At 37.5% G+C, this 27,168-nt stretch overlaps 3 long non-coding RNA genes and 1 pseudogene across 3 annotated transcripts; 2 read left to right on the top strand and 2 right to left on the bottom strand.

Moving 5' to 3' along the window:
- Positions 1-1,047: 1,047 nt before the first annotated feature.
- LOC115440564 lies at positions 1,048-3,615 on the top strand. The gene is made up of 2 exons (XR_003938367.1): positions 1,048-1,122; positions 2,827-3,615. It is a non-coding gene; the product is annotated as an uncharacterized LOC115440564 (long non-coding RNA).
- A 3,761-nt stretch (positions 3,616-7,376) lies between these two features.
- Positions 7,377-8,242, bottom strand: LOC119190905 (annotated as a pseudogene).
- Positions 8,243-9,438: 1,196 nt separating this feature from the next.
- LOC115440561 lies at positions 9,439-10,127 on the bottom strand. Its single transcript, XR_003938363.1, has 2 exons — positions 9,972-10,127; positions 9,439-9,895 (listed from the first exon to the last, which is right to left on the bottom strand). It is a non-coding gene; the product is annotated as an uncharacterized LOC115440561 (long non-coding RNA).
- A 3,769-nt stretch (positions 10,128-13,896) lies between these two features.
- On the top strand, positions 13,897-17,868 carry LOC115440562. The gene is made up of 2 exons (XR_003938364.1): positions 13,897-13,975; positions 16,932-17,868. It is a non-coding gene; the product is annotated as an uncharacterized LOC115440562 (long non-coding RNA).
- Positions 17,869-27,168: the final 9,300 nt, after the last annotated feature.

Below are 27,168 nucleotides of genomic sequence, written 5' to 3' on the forward strand. Positions count from 1 at the left end.
GAAATTGTCTTGGACCCTATATCTGACTCGTAACAAAACGCTAGCGCGATGTAATTCTACTGTGGCGCCATCTATTGAACATTATTTTCACTACATGTCTAAATACTATCTCCACACCGAGCTCTTGTCTACGAGGTGTAGAATCTAGTGCTGCGTGGAATACGTCCTGCAATCTGGTGGACGGCTAGAGGCGTAGCGCGGCTAAACTGGCGACATGTACTAATGGATCTTCATGTTTCAACGACTTGTTTATTATTGTATGCGTAACAATACAAATGGGATTTATTCAAGTATAAATAATTTCTGCGTGAAATCACGGCATAAAGACGATCTTTGATCACAGTATATACACCTTGCAAGAACTCTCTCTGTCTGTACTCATGGAGAAATACAGCCAAAGACAGCGCTTGTAAGGTGCAGGACTATTTCATAAAAGCGGGGAATTTTACTGGGTCTATGGGTGGGATCCAGTTGGACTGGTTGCTGGGCTATTGATTGAGACAACGGGGCGCCTGCCAAGTATATGTCTCAATCTTTCGTATTCTAGGCAGATGGTGACTTGCCCCTCACTAGATGGGCATCGCAAAAGTGGCGTAAGCCAAGGTCGTAGCATTGGTGTGGGTGGCTTAAGGGTGTCGAGAGGTGTGCACCTATTTCACCATCGCGAGTCGCTGTCGCATCCTGGAGCGGGTTTCCTCGCTATTACACAGATTGAACACTTCCAACCTGGAGCTGAAGTTCTTAGCACTTGCAAAGAATCTCATTTTTTTTTTATTATACGAGTTAATGCTATTTTTCGCACAAAGCATTATCTGCTACGTCTTGGAACAGATTTGTCATGTGTAAAAATATGTGCATGGCGAATTCCTATACAAAACCATGGATGGAGCAACTTCTCAGGCCGGCGCGGTACCAGCGCGCTGTGTGGTGAATGGGCTGCTTTAACAGTGCTTTAGAGGGCGCTGGATGTGAGTTCTCCTCGATAGTCTATGACCTCGATCAATATTCACGCGTCGCGCGCTGCGGCCGGGGTGCTCGCTCCTTTGTGCTGAGACTGCGGCGGGGCCGGACACGTCCACGATGGCCGACCATCATTATTCTTGAAACCAGTTTCACTCAAATGTAAGTTTAGAAAATAATAACGAAGGGCGATTTATTTAATATGTTCTTAATTACGTAGAACTAAGTGAGTTTTTATGTTGGGTGTGAAATGTGAATCAGTTTGCTAAAATCGCGTTTCATTATCTTGTTGGTGTAGGAACAGCGAAGATAATAAATAATTAGACAAGAAAATGATTTAATACACAGGTCGGAAAATAAAATTTGTGTAAGAATTCGCAAACATACGCGTGTCGACAGTCTAGAGTGAATTATAAAGCTCTCGGTAAACTTGTGAGATGCATGACGTGCAATACTGCATGTGTTCTAGTTATTTACGAGGTGAGGAAGCAGTGGTGGAGTGTAGGCTGTTTTCGCCCAGGGCAGACTAAATGTTTGCCACCCTGCATCGGGCGAGAACAAATAGGGGCCATTTCAACAAAATAAAAATAAGACACGCGTCCCCCCGCACTGTTACAAGCGACAATATTTCTTTTTTATTTTACGCATTATCCTGATTCCCTAAAAGTGCGGCCCTGGCGACAACACACTCTCCTACCCCCTTCTCCGCCCTAACTACATTACATCGTAAGGAGTAATATAGAGGTATTCATCGGCGAAGTTATCACCGTCCGGTCGGTGTCTGCTGCCAAGTAGCAGTGCATTACTGTATTTAGTTATTTAAATAGTCAGTATAAAATATTCTCTTCCGACCCCTTTGACGATATGGTGGTACCGCCATATTGTGTGAATTTATTATTACGCCCAGTCATTCTGCGCATGTGCAAGATTGCATCATAAATGGCGCAGTGGGAGGCTCCGCAATCGTTTGGATGGGTGTTAGGACTTCTGCGTAACCCTGAGACTGTTAAGTGAATAAAGATATTTAGCGCAATGATAGGCCATGTCCTTGAATAGCACATAGGCTACCTCAGAGCCCAACAAAGCGTTGTTGTGCACAAGAGCGCATCCTCATTTTTTTCCGTGAAGTTTGACGCCGTTTGTCCTTGGTATGGTGGTCGCCAGAGTTATGCCAGCTGGTCTGTATCACTGGTTGATGTCATAGCGGCACTTTTCGTAGAGGCTAATTTGGTGAAGTTTCCATATTTATTTTTTTGAACCTGATGTTCGAGTGCTAAGCACATTGTGGTCAACACAAAATGGCAACCAACATTGCGCCCACGTCTGAGCAGCTCCGTGACCAGCCGGATACATAAATCCTGTGCCTTCCTTCCAAAAGACCTTGTACCGTATTCAGGGTTCATCAGACAGCAAGTGTTTACCGGGGTCATCACAACTAATCATCATACATTCGGTGGCTAGCTGGTTTGCTATATTAAGTTATAAATATGTACATATATCTGCCTGTAGAATGCCTCTGTGGAATGCCACAGAGGCATTCTACAGGCAGATATATATATTTATACAGGCAACAATGGTTGCAGTTGTATTACGGTTCGACTGCAGTGCTGAGGTTCGGGTTTAATGTCCGGGTCGGGCAAAGTGATGTTAGGTTTTTCTACCCAATATCAGTCCCGAATTTGGAATTCGTGCCCTTTATGGCGATATGCTTGCCTCTTATCGCTTCATTGGACGGAATACAGCGGAAAATGGAGGCACTAGTTGCGCCTCTGTCCACCGCTTAGGGGTTAAAAGGCGTGTGTACAATTATCTCTAGTTATAAACAAGATTAATAAAATACTAATATCGTAATCCTTAATTTTTCAGAGTAACCATGGGAGCAGAACACAACCCTAACAACGTTAATAAAACTATTCAAGCAGTCAGCAGAGGTTGGGCGCAATAAAACCAGCGTAATGCACCCTTGGCAGCCCGAAGACATCCCGTCAGCTCCGAGCAGACCCGATGAGTCTGACATTCTTCGCTGATCCATGGAACGTAGCGCAAGATGAAAGCAGTCTGCCCGCCCAGAAGCAGTAGGCGTAGCATCAACAACTACTACAAGCCGCCGTGATACTCGGCTAGGATGGAGGGATGTCATCTTTGATGCGTGAGGACTACAAGCGCGTGCTACCGCTCTGAGCGACGATGAGAGTCGCGTCACCGGCGACACTGCAGCAACACCACGCGACAACACGAAACTCACGCACGCGATGTCTGATCTACTGTTGCATGTTTTATGTTTAATCAAACTATTTACTTACTTATTTAGTTTGACACTGTTTTAGTTATCTACGATTACTAATTTTATAATCATGTTCACTGGTATATCGCTATTTATATCTCGATATATATTTGTTTACTCTGTTCTAAGTTTCTATGAATATATACAATTAATTTGTAATATGTAAACATTTTGTAAAGATAGTGAAGCATCCCCCCGGACAGCAGGGAATATTGTGCGGGTACCACAGGTCCTGGGGGCTGGCTGTAAGGAACGAATGACTAAGTGAATGATATTTCCCGCTAGAGCGGGCTTTTTAATATTTAATCAAATGCTTGGTGTTAGTGTAGTTTAATGTTAATGAGACGCCGTAATTACATAACTAATTTTAATGTCGTGTGTTACTATTTCAGTAGTACGCCTGTCACTGTCCTACTTAGTTACAAGCCGTATGCAACTAATCTATACTTAATGGAACTAATTAATTATAATCATGATGTTATTATTATATTATAATCATTGTAATCGATAATAATAAATAAAACAGACGCGGAGTCCGTGTTTTATTTTACCTAGATGTTGTTAGACTAAAGTCCAAAATTGGTGATGATTCCTAGGATGTTGTGAAATTGAAATGAGCAGTAGTCGTGTGCCATAGGCTTTTAGTATGGATGTAAATGTCATTCAAAAGCCGAACTGGTTTCCGTTGTAGTTTCTATCATTATAAAACAAATATATAAACCAAAGCTAACAATTAAATTCGAAATAATATAAAAACTGTTTAACAAAAAATTATACCGCCTTCAAAAACCACTAAAAACCAAAAAAATATTTAACATTACCTTTATAGGTACTGGTAGCAACTACCCAGCAAAAGTTTACAGAGATGTACGGGCTTCAAGTATTTTTTTACATAATTTATCGAGCGCCTATAAAATATTTAATGATGAAATCCTAATGGTAAAGAAATCCCTCCCAAATTTAAACAGAGAAAGAGTGTCTGAGGTATAGGAAATAAAAGAATGTGGCAACGTTCCAAAGTACCAGGAACGCATGGATAGTGAAGAGATATCAAATCCGTACGGTTTTCAAGAGCGAAACAGCTGTACACGCAGCGTTGTGTATTAAAGGACAAATAGTAATATACCAGCAATTACTGATACAGTTAAATAAAAGTTAGCTGTTTAGAATAATATTTGTCATAAATCGAGTCTACGCCATGAGTGTGGGGAAAACATACATAGTGTCGTCATATTTCCTTCGTTATCGTATCGCTAGTATTAGAAACAACGTGAGGAGATGTTGCAGACCGTCTCACTCTTATGTTTTGCAATTTGCGTACAAGAACGAGATAGCGACATACGATGCGTTGTATATTAAAAAAGGTCAGCAATTTGTGTCTAGTGATGTCTTTATTATTCGTTTAATAAAAACATAAAACGAGCTTTATCATCAGCTGATGTCAGTGCCACTTATTTTTAACATACCAGGACATCCCCCACAATTCTGGTTTTCGCTAAGATTTCGAAGTTTACGAACATTTCGTCGTGCGAGCTCGAAAATATGGATTAATTATTAGTTAACCAATAGGTGTCCGTTTTTGCACGACGTATTGCAGTCGCCCTATACTTACTGTGGTCACTTTTCATTACACAAACATATTATGTATACTCCTGTCTCGTTCTACTCTCGGAATATTTTACGAGTCTCGCTGCGACTTTATTTGTAGCTCTCTCGCCTGTATGTGTTCCTGGTCCATCGACTGGTTTTCACAGCTTTGTAGTACAGCCCAGTCTTTGGTCTTTATTTTATTGTATATTTTATTATGAATATGAAACATTTTATTACTGCATCTGCCGTAATAGTAACTCTCCTTTCGTTTCGAACCTTAGGATATTCATCTCGGCAGTCCGTTCCACTCTCGACTAGACTATCGCCACATAGATAATATACTAGGTTTTGCTCGGGCCTGCTCGCTTGAAGGAGTTTTCCGGGATAATTTGTTTTCCGGCTTACTCGATGTGTATCATTATATTATGACCAAATTATATAAAAAATGTAGCCTATGTGTTATTCTGATGTATAACCAATATTACTGTAAAGTTTCATTCAAATCCGTTGAGTAGTTTTTTCGTGAAAGAGGAACAAACATACATTCATTGATACTCACAAACTTTCGTATTTATTTATTTATTTATTTATTTATTTATTTATTTAATTACAAGGACAACCAATGGTATAAATACAAAAAGTAGTAGATTACAGTTTAGATAGTAATTAGCAGGTCATCACGGTTAGTTTTTTGTTTAGTAACAGAGTTTTTTAGAGCACTTTACACTAACATCAAGTACACAATAACAGAAGAAAAATGTTACTTAAATAAAATAAATTAAATCAAGTTTGGAAAAAACATTGACTAAGTTGCTTTCTGATCTGCGACACACTTACACAATAAGGATCCAGTGAGTAATCCTTACAAATGTCGTTAAAATCTCTAATCGATCGCACCATGTAAGAATTTAGTCTATAATTAGAAGATGCACTCGGGGCACACAACGAGGGATTATATCTAATACTCTTCGTAGGCACATTAAATTTCAGTTTGTGTAAAAGATCAGAACAATTAATTTTATTGCGTAATATTTTTATTAAAAATGTGGCATCTGCAATTCTACGGCGGTTAACTAGTGGTAGAATATGAAACTTTTTACACATACTCAAGTAATTTTCAGAATGGTAAGGTAATTTTAATTTATAGCATAGGTATTTTATGAATCTTTTTTGTATACTTTCAATTTGATCGATGTATTTTCCATAGCAAGGATTCCAAATCTGTGAAGCATATTCGAGATGACTCCGAACAAATGTACAGTACAAAATCTTTAAGGTTTTAGCTTTTGTAAAGCTGGTGGAACACCGCATAATGAAGCCAAGTGCTTTGGAAGCTTTGGCTACAATTTTATTTATATGTTCAACAAATATAAGTTTTGAGTCATGGAATACCCCTAAATCCCGTACTACATTACACCTAGGTAGCAGTTGATGACTGAGTTTATATGTGGTAAAAAGATTGCTTTGTTTGCGGGTAAATGAAACGATAGAACATTTTTGCGGATTTAAGTCAAGCATGTTGATTTTACAATAATCGCTTAAACGTGACAAGTCAGCCTGAAGAAGATCCATGTCAGCCTTCGAATCTATTCTAGCGAAAATCTTCATATCATATGCGAAGCAAAGGAGATGAGATGTTTGAAAACAGGAATCTATGTCGTTTATGTAAATGGTAAACAATAGAGGGCCCAATAAAGATCCCTGGGGAACGCCACTAGGAATCGAAACCCAAGAAGATGAATAATTATTCAACACTACAGCTTGGGATCTGTTGCTGATGTATGACGAGAACCATCTTAAGAGATCACCTCTAATACCTGCATTGAAGAGCTTGTCTAACAAAATATTATGATTTATCCGGTCAAACGCCTTACTGTAATCGGTATATAGAACATCTACCATCTGACCATTGTCCATGGAGTCAGTTAGGAAATCGTTTAAAAGGATTAGGTTGGTGACTGTGGATCTCCCCTGCAGGAAACCATGTTGTGTGGGGCTGAAAAAGTTCCTTAAGGCCGAGTAAACTTGATCATAAACAATACGCTCAAATACCTTCGCCACCACGCATAGTTTGGATATAGGTCTATAATTAAGTACATCCGTTTTTGAACCCTTTTTGTGGACAGGTGTAATATAAGCAGACTTCCAAATCTGAGGAACAACGCAACAAGTGAGAGATTTTTGAATAATAAGGAAATGGGTATAGCGATCGTTTTGGCACATTTTATTAGAATTTTGGGTGAAACTAAATCAGGCCCCGCAGATTTAGAGGGATCCAGAGTAGATAGATATTTTTCAATTATGTTAATATTTAATTCTATTGCAGAAATATCAGAAATTGTATTGGGATAAGAAGTTGTACAATAATTATTAGAGACATAATCACGGTTAAAGGATGAGTAGAAAAAAGAAGAAAAGGCATTACAAATTGTCTCCCCAGAATTTACAGTAAGGTTTCCGTATTTCAAGCTGCCAGGAACAGAGTGGGTTCTAGAACGATTTTTACATAAGACCAAAAGAGTTTGGGATCATTTTCGATGAATCAATCCGTAGAAATAATGTAGTTATTATAGCATGTTTTTTCTAGATTTAGTACTCTTTCTTGTAGAAGTTTAAAGGTTAACTCATCCGAAAGCCGGCCATAGCGTTTAAACTTGCGTAGAAACTTAGATTTTTCTTTAATTAATTTTATAAGAGGTATGCTATACCAAGGCGGATACGAATAATTAGTTAGTTTTTTGATTGGTATAAAATTATTTTGCAAGTCAAATAGTTTGTCATAGAAGAAAGTGGCAGCTTCATCAATAGATTTAGGAGCAAACGCATTTTCCCAATCAATATCAGATATTTGCTTATTAATTGACTCATAGTCACCTTTGTCATACAAAACCTTTTACACGATGCCTGTTTGAGCGGTGGCAGCTCGATAAAATTAGTATTTATAGTAAGAGCGGGGTGATAGGGGTCAATAGGAACAAGAGCATCAAGACACATACTGACCGTGACCATATCAGTGGAGAAGACCAAATCCAGAATTTTACCAAACCTATTGCGAACCATATTAAACTGCTTAAAATCCAATAAGTGCATCTCGTCAACAAGCATAGTTTCTTCTACAGTATGAAAATTAGTGGGTGTTAAAGTATCATTATATAATATCCATTCTATGCCACTCAGATTAAAATCACCCACCAATAAAAACTTATCTAGATTGTGTTCCAGCATTACACTGTTAAGTTTTGTTATAAAGTTGGCCAGTTGAGTTGTGAAAGAATAGCCTTGATGTTGTTGACATAGGTATAGGACACAGATATGCAATTTAATGAGCTTCCCACTAGATGGTTCGCGAAGTGATAGTGTTACCCACAGGTCTTCCGCAGATGATTGAAAGGTAGGTTGTTGTTGTTGGGTGTTTGTTGTTGGGTGTTTATAATATTAGTATGACTATAATACACCAATTACCAATAAATTATACCTATATATAATCACCTTTACCTTCAATCCCACACTGATGTAAGAAACTAACCTATTTTTGTTTTACTGACAACATAACATGAAAAAGCACTTATATATAGACGCACGCAGATTTTGGCCAAGAAGAAGGGGTGGTCGGATTGGTGTTGTGGGAGGAGGGGATATAACGATCTAAAAAGGAAGATTAGCTACCCCTTCTGGCTCCGTTTAGGTTACACACATTTTAATAACGTTACCTATAGAACCAAATGAAAACAGTTGTATGACCTTATTCATTTTTATATTACCGAAAACCATTTTTGTATTATCCATACCCAAAAGACTAATTGTCACACACACCTTAGTAACACTACCTTTACCTCTGTTTCAATATAGTGATAATACCTTACATTTGAACAATATCACCTTTACCTCAAATTCAAACAGTCATCATAGACCAACACTTAAATTATAATTATATTATTAATCACGACTTATATACATCTTTCTACATCATTACCTTTACCTCTGTCTCATTACAATAGTATTACCATAGTTAAATTTACATTACCGATTCCATAACTTTTGTACTATTTACATAATATTATATTCCTTCATAACATTACCTTGACCTCCGACTCAATAGAGTCGTACTGATTACATTAACATTACCGGCACCAACATACATAAATACCACGTACATGCAAACACAGCTTAATAATTACCATTACCATCATTACCATTACCATCATTACCATTACCATTACCATTACAGTTACGTTTACCATTACCATTACAGTTACGGTTACCATTATCATTACCATTGCCATTGCCATTACCATTACCTTTACCATTACAGTTACGATTACCATTACCATTACAGTTACGATTACCATTACCATTACCATTACAGTTACGATTACCATTACCATTACCATTACAGTTACGATTACCATTATCATTACCATTACCATTACCTTTACCATTACCGTTACCTTCACCTTTACGTTTAACTTTACTTACCGATACCTTTATAAAACACGGCTGGTATTATTTAGTATGTAATAAAACACATCGAATTATCACAATACAAAAGAGGTTTTGTTTGGGTGGGGAACAATAATAAGAGGGAATGAGTTATAAAAACGCCATTACAAGTGCAACCGGGTACGTTCAGGAAGGTCGCCATTATATATTTAGGAACGAGGAATTGGGTATATACAATGGCATAAAAAAAATTTGTTTTACCAATGCTTTCGGGATGTTGATAAAGTAATATTTAAGTGTACGAAATATTTTTCGAAAATGTTGATACAACTTTATAATATTTTCCTTATAATATTACAATCGAATGAATATACATACTGGTTAAACATTACTTAATAGTTCCTTAACAAATAAATATCACCAGGCTTACATTTTAAAGTCACGTAGTATATTTATATTACATAATACAAGTCATATACATTTAAGTCTCGCCGCTCGTGGGCGAGAGAATTCAGGCCTTAATGTATATCAGCAGATTGCGGTTTCGAAGGCTATACATACCCTCAAAATTTCCAGGGACTTGAGTCACCAACTCCAAGACGTCACGATGTTTATCCTCCACTGCAATGAGACATAACAAGCAGTTATTAAACATAATACTCCGAAGTCAATAATTTCAATAATAGCAAGTTCCTACTCTGTTTTATATTCCTCTTATTAGTTTTCTTGTCCTCGGCCATCTTGTATAATTTATGAAACTATCCGTGGCCTGTACTGCGTGACTATCTCACACAAATATTGTCTCTGATGAAACTAAAGGATCCGCGACTTGCGTGCCAGGCGACACAGCGAAGTGAGGGACGCTACTGAAGGCGCGCACCGATGAACCGATCGATCGTTACCTCACAATGCGCGCGCAGATGGGCCCTGTTCATTCTAAAGGTAGCATTCAGTTATTAACGACCACGGTTGGCGATTGCGACTTACTGCTTTGTGTGATGTGATGCTCTGACGGACTTCAGCGCCTCATTCGCGATGGGTGAACACGGCCAGGCGCGGTCGTATCGAAACTTGGAAACTGTACCGCCGTGCTGTCAGACATGGGTAAAAAAAATTGTCGATGGTGATCTTTTTCTGGTATGAGACATCATCATCGGTAAAAAAATAAGGAAATAAAAGATATCGTCGTTTTGTAGGGATGATGAAGTAAGTAAAAATATGAACAATCGTTTTTTATATTCGTTATTATAAAATCCTACATAAAACTTGAAACACAAACATCTAGCTATTACAACACTGTATTGTGAAGTTAATGAAGCAAAATTTGGTGGACTAGTTTCGTATGCTAGCGTTCTACTAATAGAGGACCATAGTTGCTTGGTCGCTGTCGCTAAGTACGGACTGCCACCTTAACTCTGTGAGGATCAGACAGCGGGACGACTGACGATAAAAATATATTATAATATACAATCGTAATCGAACAATCGTTCCACCATGTAGTATATAGCGTATCTAGACTTACAAGCATAGGATTTGTTATGAATTGTAATGCATATAAAAGATACCAATTGGGATCCATTAAAAGTATCGGAACAGCTGAAGTCATTGAGTCAGGTTGCTAGTGCATTAATATAATATTGGATAATTTTAGTTATAAAATAATGAGGTGATTTATTATAAAGTTTATGGCTTAATTATTATTTAAAAACTGGCTGGCAAAGGCACTGTAGACATTGCCTCAGCAATAAAGGCGTTATTAATACAAAAAGTTTAGTTGTTTATATTATCCCGCACTTTTTCTCCTCTTGGGTCCACCACTTCAAGGGGCAACGGTAAACTCCAATAAGGTAATGTTTTTACTCATATCTGGCACACCACGCAATTTTTTTCATACACCCACATAAACGGGGGGGGGGGGGGGGGGTTTATAAATTGTAAGTATATATATATGTATGTGGCATCGTAGATCCCGAACGAATGGAACTATTTCGATATGGTTTTTTTTCGTTTCATATTACATATGTGATGCAATGGGTATGATTCTGGTCGATGGATATTGTTTTTCAATAATGTCACATCGTGAGATGGTTCGTAAAAGCTTTTAAAGCTTTGATTGGGTCCTTCAGGTGTTAGATGGCGCTCATACAGCGTGTGAATAGACAGGATTCGGATTTGATTCCCAGGACGCTTAATTTCGTATTAGCAAATCTTTAAAATGCTTACACTATTATAAAATATGATAAAATAAAAAATATATTTGTTCGTCAAATTGGGTTGGTGAGACTGTGTTTTAAAACATGCGCAGAGGGCGCTGGCAGCGCTTGGAACTTTGCTTGTCTTGGTTGCGGGTTGTTGTCGTGCTCCAGTGTTTCCGGATTAAGAAGAATCCTACGAATTTAGAAGTTATACGTCTCTTTCATATCGCTCGAATAAAAAAATATTCCATCGATAAAAAAAAGAAAATTGACAACAACATAATTGATTCTCAATATTGTCATTACAACTGTCATTATTGATTTCTCGACATTGGAGTTTTTTCTATGAATAAGTTTTATTTGATGATAAAATAATCAGCCCTTAACTATAAACAAATAATACGATAACTTCATTAAAGGACAATGCCCAAAACCAGGCTATCTTTGCGTCAGTCATGCGTCTTAACCAAATATCCACGAAAAATAATCATTTTAATTATTACTTCATTTGTATTTATTTCAGTCGTAAGCGAATGGGGGTTTAAAAGATATGAAAAAAAAAGTTGTTTAATTGTTGCAAATGAAACACCGGATAATTTACTGCCGATATGGCGAAATGATACCAATTTATAACAAATTCCCATTTTAAATGTAATAAAAAAGCAAATAAGTACGATAAATGTGCTTGTACTTGAATCTGTAATATATATGTATATTATTTTATAACAATATATTTATTCATCTCAAATACATTGTTATAAAATAATACATTTTACTTAATAATTATGACCAAACTCCAAATAGCTGGTAAAAAAGAGAAAATATTTATCGTTCCAAAAACAAACAAATGGCGACTTGTACTTGTATTGACAGAAATACTAAAGTCAGCTAAAACATATCTGGACTTTATTTTTTAATTATAAAAATATGGGTACAGATTATTATTACACTGGCAACTGAAATTAGTGACATTTTGACACTTCTGATTTGTTTGAATGTTAAATCATTATATATTATATTTTAATATTTTAATATTTTATCTTACTCAAAATCGGAATGTTTTTCTTATGTATTTTAATGTTGAGTCGAGAAATCCTCTCTTAAAAAACAACGTGTATAGTGTGTGTTTCGAACTTTGAGACGGAAGGCTTTTAGTTAGCAACGCAATGTCGTCTAGAGCCTAGACCCAGGATAGCTTATCGAGACGACATAACCCGGCGGTGTATTGACTGCACCTTTGCGGTGCCAAAGCAATAAGTATATTTCTTGGACGAGCTGTCCGGTTTGTAAGTTATGTAGATTATTATTAACATACCCACAATGTGGGAAAAATCTTGCCAAAGTTAAAGAAAACAGTTTAACAATAATAATAATGGAAACATGTTTACTCAACTTCTACATTATATTTTAGGTTTTAAGGCTGGAATGAGTTTGTGCTGCCTGCTGGAGATCAGCTAATAGAGAGGTTCACAGACAACAACATGACATGACCTGGCCAACGCTGCAAGAAGTCATTCACTCACTTCAGGAGTATATATAAACCTGCTGCAGCTATATCAAATTCTTTTTTTTATTTTGGGATGCCAAGAATATATACCTCTATTAAAAATATACATCTATATAAAATATACATCGGATATCGTATTTCTCGTTTTATTGTTCTTTCCCGATGATGATGATTAACTATTAGCCTAATCAGGCTGTGAAGTGAGTTGCCTGGGATCGGAATCCTCCAAAGACGGTTGGTGTCAGGCATACAGCCGGTCATAAAAGCTAAGCTGAATCTATTCTACAAGTATTGACGATTGGAGTGAGATAATGGTAGGTGGAAAAAAAGATTACGTAATCCATGTAATAGGATAAGTCGTTATTCAGAAAAATATATACACCAAAGGTTAGGTAACATATCCTCCGTGGAAAAACTAATATTCCGTCATACTGTCTTAGAAGTTTTATTGAAGTTTCGTCTTATCAGATATGTTAGTACCTATCAGTTTCTTATGAGGGCAATTAAAGCTAGGTGAAAAGAACATCCAATAATTACTTATTGCAATAACAATATTGCCATATTGAACTTACTTAGGCACGTAAGTACTTTCTACCGTACATTATTGCAGTCCATACTTAACCTCAAAATAACCGCGTTATAAAAATCTGATTACTCCGAACTCCCATCGAATATCCAATTGTTTTAAATTTTTATAAAAACTAGGATATATTCCCTATAGTTTAGTGAAGGTTTTGTACAGACGCAAGCGTAGCCCAACTTTCATACAAAAATGGGCATTCTCCTTTATAATTAACCCTTACAGAATATAAGTAAACCATTCAATTAATTTTTAGGACTTCACCAAAAAGTTTAGTAGATTTTTTAACAGCTCGTGGTAGAATTATAAGTTTATATTTGGTCACACTGCTGCCTTGCTCGTTCCTTTGTGGAGAGGTGTCCCGTGCCGGACGCGTCCACAATGGCCGGCAAACATTATTTGGTATCAGTTTAGAAAATGTAAGTTTCAAGAATAACTATGAGCGATTTATTTATTTTCTTAATTTAGTATATTTGTTTTTTTTTTATTTTGTGTGATAAATTGAATCAAATTGGAATTAAACTTATTTATTTTTTTTTAAATGCTCATTGCCATTACAGCGTAGGGATAGCAAAATTGTTAGAGAAGTGCTACTTTCAGTGAATAGGTCAAGTAAATAAAATTTGTGCAAGTGATGAGTACGTGTGGGTGATAGTGGTTTAATTTAACAGCTCATTATATACTTTAGCGTGCGACTTGTAAATGATAACTGTAGTTCATGTGACATATACGCTTTCTTTCGCCACGTTAACTCCTTTGTCTATTTCTGCCACCATGCAGCATTGCGCAGTACAGTGTTTTAATCTATATATATAAAAATGAATTGCTGTTCGTTAGTCTCGCTAAAACTCGAGAACGGCTGAACGGATTTATCTTAGCTTGGTCTTGAATTATTCGTGGAGGTCTAGGGAAGGTTTAAAAGGTGAGAAAAATTCGAATAATTGCCGGGAAAATCCTCAAAACAGCATTTTTCTATTTCCCATACAAACGTTTTCTAAATAAAATGGTGAGTCAATTTGTAATTTATTACCGCTGCATAAAGTTCAAATTCGCGTGCGTGTTGGAGGATCTAATATCGCGTTCTGAAACTCAACAAAAGTGAAAGTGAATCGCGAACGCGACAAAATTGCATAGTCTCAAAATACATAGTACATAAATAGTGGTCGGCTTCGAGAAACTCAATTTTAGCTAACTTCAGTTGTTAATATAATATATAACTCAAAGGTGACTGACAGTGATATATCAAGGAACAGCCCAAACCATTGGACGGATCGGGCTAAGACTTTACATGCATAAAGCTACTATGACGTAGGCATCCCCTAAGAAAGGATTTTGATAAATTCTACCCTTAAGGGGATTAAATAGGGGATGAAAGTTTGTATAAATGTTCTTAGATTTTCGACTGATTGAACTGAAATTATAGATTGGGGATAAAATTAGTTTGAACCTATAAGTACCGGGAAAATATGTAGCAAGACTTTTATCAAACAGTGGAATTTTATCCTGGAAAACACCTTCACGCGGGCGAAGCCGCGAGCAAAAGCTAGTCACTTATAAATTGTCTAGATTCCTGTTTGGCGATACATAAATACCGCCATCTTTTGTGAATCGATCAATATGATGAACTTTAGAATGGCGTCGCGTATTCAGCGCATGTGCTATGCGCAATACATGAGAAACTTCCATGCAGTTCCAACTGTTGTAACTCCTGACTTACGAGCAAATTTAGTGATAAAAGACTGACCGTTTTTTAATACTGGTACAATAAAGTGATAACACTAGACCTGCAAAGACTTTCGTGCACTCACACCCGCAACTACAACTCCTGTAAGCCGGGATCAGCAAAGGTATGCATTGTATGACACCGAGCAGTGAAGCTCGGCGAGTCGCAGGGAACACTAATATGTCTTTATGTCGCAATACAATTAATCGAAAATAAACATAGGGATTTGGAAATATTAATTGTCCATTTCTCTTCATAGCAAAGTGGGAGATAATATAATTAACAAAGGAGGCATTTTAACCTCAAGTGTAGGGACAATTACTACTAGAGAAGCCAGTTTGAAGCACCACGGATAACCATGGAACGGTATACCGCGCGCGCTTAGTCCAGTGACGTGTAAACGCAATACTTTAATATCCGTTAGCTGTTTCTGTTTTGTGTATTACGGTCTGTAAGTTTTTGGGTCTCGGATTTTCGAAATAATTACCTACTTGTTTCATCGGTAAGTGTTTTTATTTTTATTGTGAGGTAACTTCGTCAATCTGGCGCAGTCATTCTGTGTTAGTTATAAACATAATACTTAACATGTTAATTTCCATTATGTTTAGTAATGATGACCCCCGCCTGACCGGGGTTCAAATCCTTTTCGTAAAAGCGGTTTAATACCAAGATCGGTTTCTTTCGCAACCAAAACGGGTATTTAGCGAAGTTCTGCTATCTAATATTTTACTCAACTGTTCTAAATGTATGCAGAGATAGGAATTTGAGAATACGGTTCTGCCCGCGCCTTATGACAAGAGGTTAGGTATTAATGACTACTTTTAAGGGAATATTAAAGTCATGGAATTAAATTTTCTAATATCATTGTGGAATGAAAAGAATTGGCTTTTTATCTGGAGTTAAAATTATAAAGAAATTTTCTTACTGGAAAATATAAGAAACGTCAGTGAAAAATTCAAAAAGTAAGTTTTACGCTTGATAACGATATCGACTTCTATATGGTTATTCAAAACAAAAATCATCCTAACCTCAGACCCTAGTCATTTATGAAGTGACTCACTTAGCTAGTATTACATACGGATTTCCTGTGTGGGTCGATAGGGCAAGTATCGGTGCTGTGTGCAGGAAACTGATCCAGAGTCAACCTCTAGAATTGTATACTACATGGATTCTGTAGAACCGAGACGGAATTTCCGTGCTTCCCGTGTTTGCTATGCCTATTATTGAATCAAATCTAACAGATCATAGCATAGGATACCCTATCATTTAATTTTTATTCACTAGACCTGATGGTATATATCTGACAATATTGTAAATAACGTTGAAACAAGAAACGTTGCGTCTTTGTTTAATATGATATACCCTCTGTCCAATAAGACTTATAAGCAAAATATATACATATGTTATAGTTCTGTTGTTGTTGTTGTCTTGTTTGAGTCCTGCAGTAGCAGTAGCCTTAACTAGTTAGTGGATTTACAGCGCTCGTAATCACTGATCACCAAATTACATCATTACCATGGTCTTTTATTATACTATTTGAAATTTTTTATTTTAAATTCTATAAAGGAATGTAACAATATCTCAATACCCAAGTCCTGCTTATCAACAAGGTCTAAAAGTGATTACTTATATTACTTTTTTCTATTTTTCAGAACATTGACCATGGATAGCAGAAATCACAAGCCTGAACGACCTCAGTAAAATCAGGCATATAGCAGAGGTGAAGGGGATAAGATGAAGCCAGCTTGATGTCATTTCGGCAGCCAGCAGACATCACACCAGCTCCAAGCACGTCCAAAGAATTCGACTTCACTTTTCCATGGAATGCAACGCAGGATGAAAGCAGTCTGCCCATCTAGAAGCAGTAGACGCGGCTACAACAACTACAAGCCGCCGATACTCAGCCAGTATGGAGGGATGTCATCGTCTCCGATGCGTGATACTACAAGCGCGTGTTACCGGTCTGAGTGACGGTGAGAGTCGCGACACGGGCGACACTGCAGCAACACCACGCGACAACACCTCAATCACGCACGCGATGTCTGATCCTCTCTTGCATGTTTTATGTATAACCGAACTTTACCTATTCTGTTTACTATTTTAATCATCTACGCTAATTCATTTTATAATCATGTTCACTGGTATTTCGCTTCTTGTATACCGATATGTTTGTTTACTCTCTAATCTATTGAGAATGTATGCAATTAATTTGCAAGATGTAAAAATTTTGTAAACGTAGTAAGACGTCCCCCCGGGCAGCAGGGATATTGTGCGCGTACCACTGGTCCTGGGGGCTGGTTTTAAGGAACGAATGACTAATTGAAAGATATTTCCCGCTAGAGTGGGCTTTTTAATATTTAATCAAATTCTTGATGTTAGCGTAGTTTAATGTTAATGAGACGCCGTAATTACATAACTCGTTTTAACGTCGTGTATTACAATTTCAGTAGTACGCCTGTCACTGTCCTACTTAGTTACAAGCCGTATGCAACTAATCTATGCTTAATGGAACTAATTAATTATAATCATGATATTCTTATTATATTATAATTATTGTAATCAATAATAATAAATAAAACAGACGCGGAATAATGTGTTTCTTTTATGCTGTCGATTCACATCGTGTTTGTGCGAATAGTTAGATACTACCTATATATTTGACAACTTCAAAATCAGTTATTTCACAAAAAAAAAAAATGCATTCACAAAAAAATAGAAAACAATTGATAAATACACAAATAGGTATTTACAGTACCCGCAACACTGGCAAAGATTTAAATTATTAAGCGAATCTTGCACTGTAAGCATTGTTACGTGGAAAAAAAGTTGTAAAGTTAACTGCTAAATAAAATTTTGATTTAGTAACCTATAGGCTATGTTGATAAGAACTTGATTATAAATAATAATAACTTATTAATTAGACACAAAATTGGTTACAAATTTGTGCAGTTCTTTCCTAAACTATGAAAAACTGATATTTTAGGAGAACAGTTCCTTCCCATAAAATTTACTATATTATATAAATTGAAGAGAATATTAAAAACAAAATCAATATGTTAAAAATATTGCTTCAAACCTCATTAAGACGGTTCTATTATTGCTATAAAACGTACATGATCATTCGTTGCAATCATTGTCAGGAATCACACTGTTTAGACGTAAGGGAGTACTAAAAAGAATCTATAAAGACATCTAACGATTGCTTCATTTTAATGAAGATTTGATGAGTTATATTCTTTGGAAACACTGCTGAGGTCCGAGAAATACTTTCGCTTAATAGGAAGCTACATCAAACCAGAATGCTATCGTAAGCTACCGAAATAAGCTGTAAAGTGAGGACCCTTGTCTAAACAACTTTAACGAAATCAATCTTTTTGACTTTTTTGTATCGGTCTCCGGGGATATCCTGCGAATGGGATAAGGAATCCGTTGGCTTAGCGAGTGCAGGGATCTGGAGGAAAGTTGGGATAGCCAAGAAGTGTGAGGGAACACAAAGGAAACCTATTAGAATGGGAAGAGCGGAGAAGGATAGGTAATGTTCGAGAGCCCTTATAGGCCTCAATGTGAAATGGCAACCGTGAGACATAGCCACGACAAATGTCCACCTGTGCATGGGCTTGCATAAGGTGAAGAGACCAAGTACACAAGAATTGCCTCAGGGGAGAATATGTATCTACGGCATATTTAAATACACAATGCTCACCATGCACAGAGCTTAAAAATACTTTACGCCAAATCATAAATAGCCTATAGATTTAGAGAATTACGATGGAAACTGGCGCAGCTTTATAAGCGTTAATAGAAACAAAACAATCTATCGGAATGATTTATATTAACGATAAGTCTATCGGCGTAATACTTCATAGGGACATAATGTTAGCGTTAACGATTGTAGAAAGTAGATATATTGGTTATGGCTTCTGGCGCGGTAATGGGTAACAAAACGCTAGCGCGATGTAATTTTACTGTGGCACCATCTATTGAACGATATTCGTACTACGTGTCGAAATATTATCTCCACTCAGCATAGTTTAAAGGGTGTAGAATGCATAGATAAGAATAAGTACTAAAGTATAGTAGAATCCAGTGCTAGTGGAATAATAAGCTGCTTGATCACATGGGCGTCCTGGTATATGTTAAGAGGTGAAGATAGCAAGTGGCAAGACTGCCAACATGGACTAATCAATCCACATTGTCTGGAAAGTCTCTTATTACATGAGTGATAACAAAAATATAAATTGATTCAGTCGGAATTTATAAAAGTAATCATAGTTATCAGTATTCTTTGCACAAAAATTTGCGTACCTTAAGTAATAGTGCACTGAAGTTAATTTTTGTATAGACATATGAACGGCGCCCCGATGAGCAATGAGTATTTGGAACAAAAACACTGTTCATACTGCTATTTATGGCACCATGGACATTGCGCGCGGGTTAACCTGAATAAAAATCATATACCTATAGAACAGTATGTGCGAAATGCATGGAAATCGGCAGCAACAATCTCCTCGTTGTCATAATTGTTTAATATATACTCAATACGAATACTTGGTACATTTTTTTTATTATTTTTATTGGCCGAGGTACAGCTTTGTATCATGGTAGACGACACAAAATAGATACGGCACTTAGAGTATTAGGGTACTTAAGACTTTGCCGGTCTGTATGCGAAGAGGGCGTTGACGGCGTATGGGCCCTGGATGTTATTTCTCTAAGTAGTCTGTGACCTTGATCAGTTATCGTATGTCGTGCGCTGCGACCGGAGTGCTCGCTCCTTTATGCTGAGACCGCGGCGGGGCCGGACACGTCCACGATGGCCGACTATTATTATACTTGAAACCAGTTTCACTCAAATGTAAGAAAGATAATAAAAATTTGCATAACGCGAGTTTTTGTCAGGTACGTATATATATAAGTCGTTCAGTTTTGTAAGACATCGATTCATTCTACCTTATTGGTGCAGATTTAGCTAAAGCAATGTTTCAGAGCTAGTCCAAAAGGTTGAATGTCGAACTACGAAAGAGCTTGTATCCGTCAGTGGTTGCCAGAATTATCCCGGCTTACCTACATCACTGGCTGATGCTAGATCGACGCTCCTCGAAGAGAAGTTCACTTCACCTCAGTTTGGTGGCATTTCCACTGTTCCGTTGAACCTGATGTTAAACCCATTGTAGTCACAATAGAATATTGACCACAAAGAAATGTTACGTCCATGTTTAAACCTATGTATTGTATGTTATATCTTGTAGCCCCCGTCCCGCAGACCATGCAACGTATGCAGAAATCTTCAGGCAGCAGGTGTTGATACCGTAGTTTAATCAACGCGCGAGGTGCGGTCCTATGGTTTGACCACACCACAGGCTGTGCGCTGATACTTATAGCGTGACACCGGGCCTCTTCATGCTTCAGCAAGCGACAAACTACGCTCAGGCGCATGCATTCGAATCAGCTAATCACCGCCGCTTCACTGGCGTCAGTGCAAGGACGCGTGCGCATGATTAGCCGCGAGTGAGCTAGCACCGACAAATATTAATCGATTGATCGATATTGATCGATCATTGACGATGGAATAAAGCAAACCACCATTTAGAAAAGCAATAATAATAACATAATATTCCATTTTAATGAAAATAAACGATATTCACCATGCTGGAAGTATCCTAGTAGTGACTAATCGCATGAGCCGTCGTTGAGTCGAACAATTCAAGACTGCCAAGAATCAAGAAGCTACCAGACCACAAAAACAGCCCTACGCCCGGCCAGCCATCCCATGACCGATCACTTACGCCTTGTATTAATCGTAACAATTAAAATGATTTCAGCAATGGTTCCGTGTTCGATCGCCGAGTGGTTGCAGAAGAAACTCGAGGTGTGTTTGCAGAACTTTTCGTACGCATCGCGAGACGCAAACTGCAGTTACATACGCACCTATAGTAAGTCCTTCACGTTTTCCTTACGTAGGCCGCCACAATTGGCTTCTCAGGTAAATCACACGATACAATCACTCCAAAAATCTAGTGTTGCTTGTTTTCATTGCGAACTTACTAGAAAGCGCTTTTGAGGGACAGGTTGCCTAATTCACAAAATTTGTAAATTCATGAGATTCTACTGTTCTATTAACCGATCAAAAGCGTGAAAATTTAAAGTTGCGTAGCAAAGATGCCGTGAACCAATTTTCTGAATTTATAATTCTTACTGTGCCCGATATTTTGAAAACGTAACACCTTTTGTTAAAGATGATTAAGGAATTATATTTTCAGCAGTAGACATCCTGGAGTAGATGATGAATAATTATGGAGTGTAATAAATATAAATTGACTGCCAATTATCAAACGAAGGCATCGTCGAGTCGCCTGGTCACCAAGAAATCCTTACGGCCGGATATCGATCTCATGTCCGATCACTTTTGCCTCCTGTTAATTAGAACCATTAAACTGATTTCAGTGGTCGTTCCGGGTTCCCGTTGCCGAGTGGTTGCTGGTTAGCTCGAGTCGAGGGGATTTGCAGAAACCGCAATTACATACTCATATATTGTAAGTCCTTCACATTTTCCTTACGCGGGCTGCCACAATTGGCTTGTCACGTAAATCACATTATCTAGCCCAAAAATCTAGTGATATTTGTGACCCCATACCTCGTTAACTCCGTAGAAAGCGCGAAGTTTTGAGGGGCAGGTTGACTAAATTCACAATTAGATTCTAGTGTTGTATTGACTGATCAAAAGCGTGAAAATTTAAAGTAGCGATTCCAACATGACGTGAACCTATGTTCTGAATTAGTAACTTTTGCTGTGACGACTCTATTGTTTATATTTAACACCTTTTGTTAAAAACAGTTGTAGAAGTCCATTTTCAGCAGTGGACAATGGGCATCCTGCGGTTGATGAGGAATAATTTTTGGGTGCAATAAAAAAAAATTACTGCTAAATATTAGAAGAAACTGTTGTCGCGCCGTCATCGATCTCATGCCCGATCGCTTTCGCCTCCTGTTAATCGCAACCATTAAACTGATTTCAGGTGACGCTCCGGGTTCAGCTTGCTGAGTGGTCGCAGCAGCAGCTCGAGTCGAGGCGCATTTGAAGAATAACCGCAATTATACACTCATCTATTGTAAGTCCTTCACATTTTCCTTACCTAGGCCACATTAGACTCTTCAACTAAATCACGCGACCAATCAGCCCTAAAATTAGTAAAACTTGTGTTGCCACACTTCGCGGACTCACTAGAAAGCGCGATGTTATGAGGGACAGATTGACTAAATTCACAAAATTAGTAATTTCATTAGATTCTAATGTTGTATCCACCGATCAAAAACGTGAAAATCAAAAGCTGCAATTCAATGTGCTGTAAACTTGTTTTCTGAATTCAACACCGTTCTGCCTAGAATTAAAGAATTTGTGCCTGAGTCAGATATAAACGAACAACTTACACTTAGGAAATCATTCGAAGACATTTATTATAACATAGCAAACTGATCCTAATGTTAATCGTGTTGAGTATAATAGCAAACACAAACTTGCAGATCAAAATGCCCACAATTCGCATGCTTACCTTTCATGGTTCGTATGACTGGTTTGATTACCGCGATAAATTTGTGTCTAGTTTACAGACCCAGAGATATTAGGAACATTCAAAAATCCCACTATAATATCTTATATTATCATTAAAGACCAATAATGTGCAAGTTTCTCAAAACCTCACGTACTTTAAGCACTTTATTTGGGCCAAGAGAACACTGGGACACTCTACTAATAGTAGCGTTTAACCTTAAAATAAAACGCTTGTTGTGTCCGGACACTCATTTGGGGTCAAGTATACATGATTTGAGTTTAGCATCTTCCGTTTCCGCGACACATCTCAAGGCAGGGACATACGGTTATCCCTACTATACCAGCAAAATGACGTATTTCCGGTTTCCGTTCACCAGTTGGCAGCGTCGCATTTGTCACTTATTGGCGTCCTGTTTTTCGGACGATTCTCATCTCCTTTAAGTCTATCATAGTTATAAATTATTAAAAATAAAATTTGAATAAAATCCAAACGCTGTTAGCGTTCGAGGAGAAAAATGGCTGATAACGCCGATACAGTCGATATAGATTTGGAGTTGTCATCGTACTCCTAGCCTTCTTCGTCAAGCTCTTCAGACTCCTCAAAATTGCATGCTAAGCCTCAACAAGCGGGTAGTTCTCGAAAGAGGAAGAAGACTAGTAAGGCGAAAAAGATTAAGCATCGTCGACGCCAAGGCAAGGTAATTAAAAACCTTTCAAAACAGGCCAGTGAATTGAAAAAAAAATATTACTACCCGGTCAACATGAAATATTTGAATTATAAAAATTCGATACCTGGTAATAATTGCGAAATAACACACGAACAATCATGGACCGAAGGGCTACCAGAGTCGACTCTAGTCAAGTTAGTCAAGACCTACCAATTAAAAGAGACGGCAGTCAGTCAGTCAAGCATGGACACAAAATATATTGTGTCCATGCTTGACCAAACCACTGTACTTATTGGTAGCAGATAAAAGATGATTCGGTATCTAACTCTAATAGAAGTGATATAAAATAAAAAATTCAACATTTATTAAACACCCTTAAATGTGACAGCGAAAGTATTAGTTAGAATCGTTACAGCTCTTTCAAGATAAACAGAGCAATAGTAAGTTTATTATGCACAATTATAATAAAATACATGCTCATGTAATTAGTTCTAAGATACAGCAGTATCGTAATAATAACCAACATAAGAGATATTGGACAGCATGCAGCTCTAGACATCCAATTTATTATTGACAATTTATTTAACTAAATTTAAAAATAATTGTTGTTATTAACTAAGAAGGCAATTTATATATTACATATTATCGCTGAAGGCACAAACTTAACAATCGTAGACTCGGATTATGTAGTTTATACAATAAAAAACATAGCTCAGTAGTGCACAACAACTGTGATGAGTCCACTTAATCGGTAAATTATTCAATACAACCAGCTGCAAAACTGTCACAAGTTAAGTGCAAACACATTACTGAAAATAACAAACGTAGCATACTAGTACACAAAAACGGTGATGAGTCTACTCAATCAGTCAATCATTCAATACAACCAGCTGCGACACTGTCACAAGTTGGGTGCAAACACATTACTGAAAATAAGAAACATAGCACACTAGTACACAACAACGGTGATGAGCCTACACATTCAGTCAATCATTCAATACAACCAGTTGCAACACTGTCACAAGTTGAGTGCAAACACATTACTGAAAATAAGAAACATAGCACACTAGTACACAACAACTGTAATGAGTACTCAATCAGTCAATCAATACGTACGTTAAATAACAATCCATTAGAAGTGATTCTAATATTATTAAATTACAACTCAGTTGGTAGTAAGTAAAAATTGTATTAAGAGAAGAAATTTCAAAAAGGCTAATTGGTTATCTTATAGAATGTATGTAGATAAAGATTTAAGAAATTCAATACCTCCCCATAACCTTCTAGATGCTTATAGTTTTTTTTAAGGCGTTTACACGATGCGGCCAATATGTTTATTTCAATTATAAGAAAAATATCCTCAACCCAGCAAGGCATTTTCGCCTAAAACCACATTGGAATTTAAAACTATTGAAATCTGTCGCACGTTGTAGATTAGCATTAAAAACCTCAGGCGAAATTCTGCCCAGGAAAATGATACTTATCAAAATAAAATTCAAGATCTCCAAAGGTTAGTTCGAAAGTGGCGAAGAAAATCATAGTTAAATTTTAGTTCTTGTCTCCATTAATGATGTTATACGAGGGAGGTATGACAACAATTAGGAGATAAGAAAATATATTATTGTAGATAAAGATTTTTTTATTGCGTTGAATGCCGTGGCAAGCTTGCCGTTCCCCTGATTGTTAGCGATACGACCGCACATAAACAGTAGGAACACCATCCAACACGTTGAATTACAAATGATTGTTTAATATTCCACTGTGCTCGTCATACTGAAACATGAGATGTTAAGGCTTATTATGTCCAGTAGTTACATTGGCTACAATTTGCGCAGAAATTGATATTGCTGTGGCACCAACCCAGACGGACTCTCACATATGAGAAACCTACCGCCTGTTTCAGCTCTCTTACATTAATTATCTTCACATTTGGTATCTACCTCCAAACCAAAGTATTATTCTACTAATCAAGAACTTGAACGACAATATAACAATTTTATGCAGACAAAAGTGCATCTAAACAGAACACCAGAGGTTGTATACAAGGATCCGTGCTGAGCCCCCTATTTTGGAATCTAATAAAAGATGACCTGCTCTGTACTAAACCACCGGCAGGAAGTCACATCCAAGCATTTGCGGACGATATCCTCCTAATAACCCACTATCAAGGCCCTAGAAGACTACAACAAATCACCAACACTACACTGAACCTTATATCCAAAAGGGGACAAGGAGTCAAGCTAACATTCGACCCGAAAAAAACACAGGCAATCACATTCACACACAAAGCCGCAAACGTTAGAACCAAAATTGACGCACATCTCATCACAACAACCAAACAAATCAAACTTCTTGGAATAATAATTGACCAAAAACTTACCTTCATCAAGCATGTGTAACACGCCATACAAAAAGCCCACAAAATATACATTAATATTTGCAAATACGTAACATGGGGCGTACACGCCGAGAACATCAAGATCATATATTTATTTATTTAATAAGGTACACCAATATGAAACCATACATGAACATGTCATACAACCAATAATCACATACGCAGCAGGAATATGGAGCGAAGCTACAACATACGTAAAAATCATCAAACAAATAAGGTCGTTCCAAAGAAATGTCGCTATCAAAATAATAAAAGGATTTAAGACCCTTTCAGCTACGGCGGCCATTGCACTGGCAGAACTCACCCTCCTTTACGCCAAAATCAGAGCGGTAGCGGAAGCGGAAATGACCACAATCAAACTAACTACAAAATACCTTCCCAACAATATCACATTTGAAACACCAACTCTACTATGTGAAAAAGAGCACCCCGCAGAAAGAAATAAAAATCAAACTACAGACAAAATCAGTGACGGTGACATAATCTCACTTTATACAGACGGTAGCAAGCACGACGGTCGCGTGGGGCATCTTTCGTGGTCACACACGACACAGGGAAAATCACCATCAGGAAGTTCACACACCCTGCCTGCTCTGTGTATCAAGCGGAGATGTCGGCAATACATGAAGCATTCTGCTGGGCACAGAAAACAGCGCCCAAATACAAACAGAACAAAATAACATTATTCTCTGACTCCAAAGCAGCACCATCAGCAATGGCGACACAAACTATCACCTGGCAACTAGAATTCAAAAGACCCTCAAACAACTACAAGAAACGAACAATATACAGATAGCACGGGTTAAAGCCCACGCGTAAATAACAGGAAACGAAATAGCAAACGAGGCAGCCAAGAAAGCAGCTGACGCAAGAACGCCCTACTCGTATCACAAATTTCCAATCAGCTATGTCAAAACAAGATTAAGATAATAACTTGATGAAGCACGCAAAGAAGCCTACGCAAATGGAAGACATGGCGAACATACAAATAAAATTCTTCCGGACCCCGACGCAATACAAAAACTGAAGCAGAAGATACAACAAAACTTCAGGCTCACACAATATCTCATAGGCCATGGCTACTGTAAAAGTACCTACACCGCTTCAAGATAGCACAGGATGACAAATGCCCCTGTAACGCCAGAGTCACACAGGATTTTCAGCACCTCACCAAAAGCAGCCCCAGGTTCGAGGCGGCCAGGTGAGAATACGAGAACAACTGCAAAAATAGAGATAGGAACCCACACAACATTGTAGACATAATGAACGACACG

This window comes from Manduca sexta, chromosome 27, assembly GCF_014839805.1.
Source record: "Manduca sexta isolate Smith_Timp_Sample1 chromosome 27, JHU_Msex_v1.0, whole genome shotgun sequence".
NCBI classification, from domain to species: Eukaryota; Metazoa; Arthropoda; class Insecta; order Lepidoptera; family Sphingidae; genus Manduca; species Manduca sexta.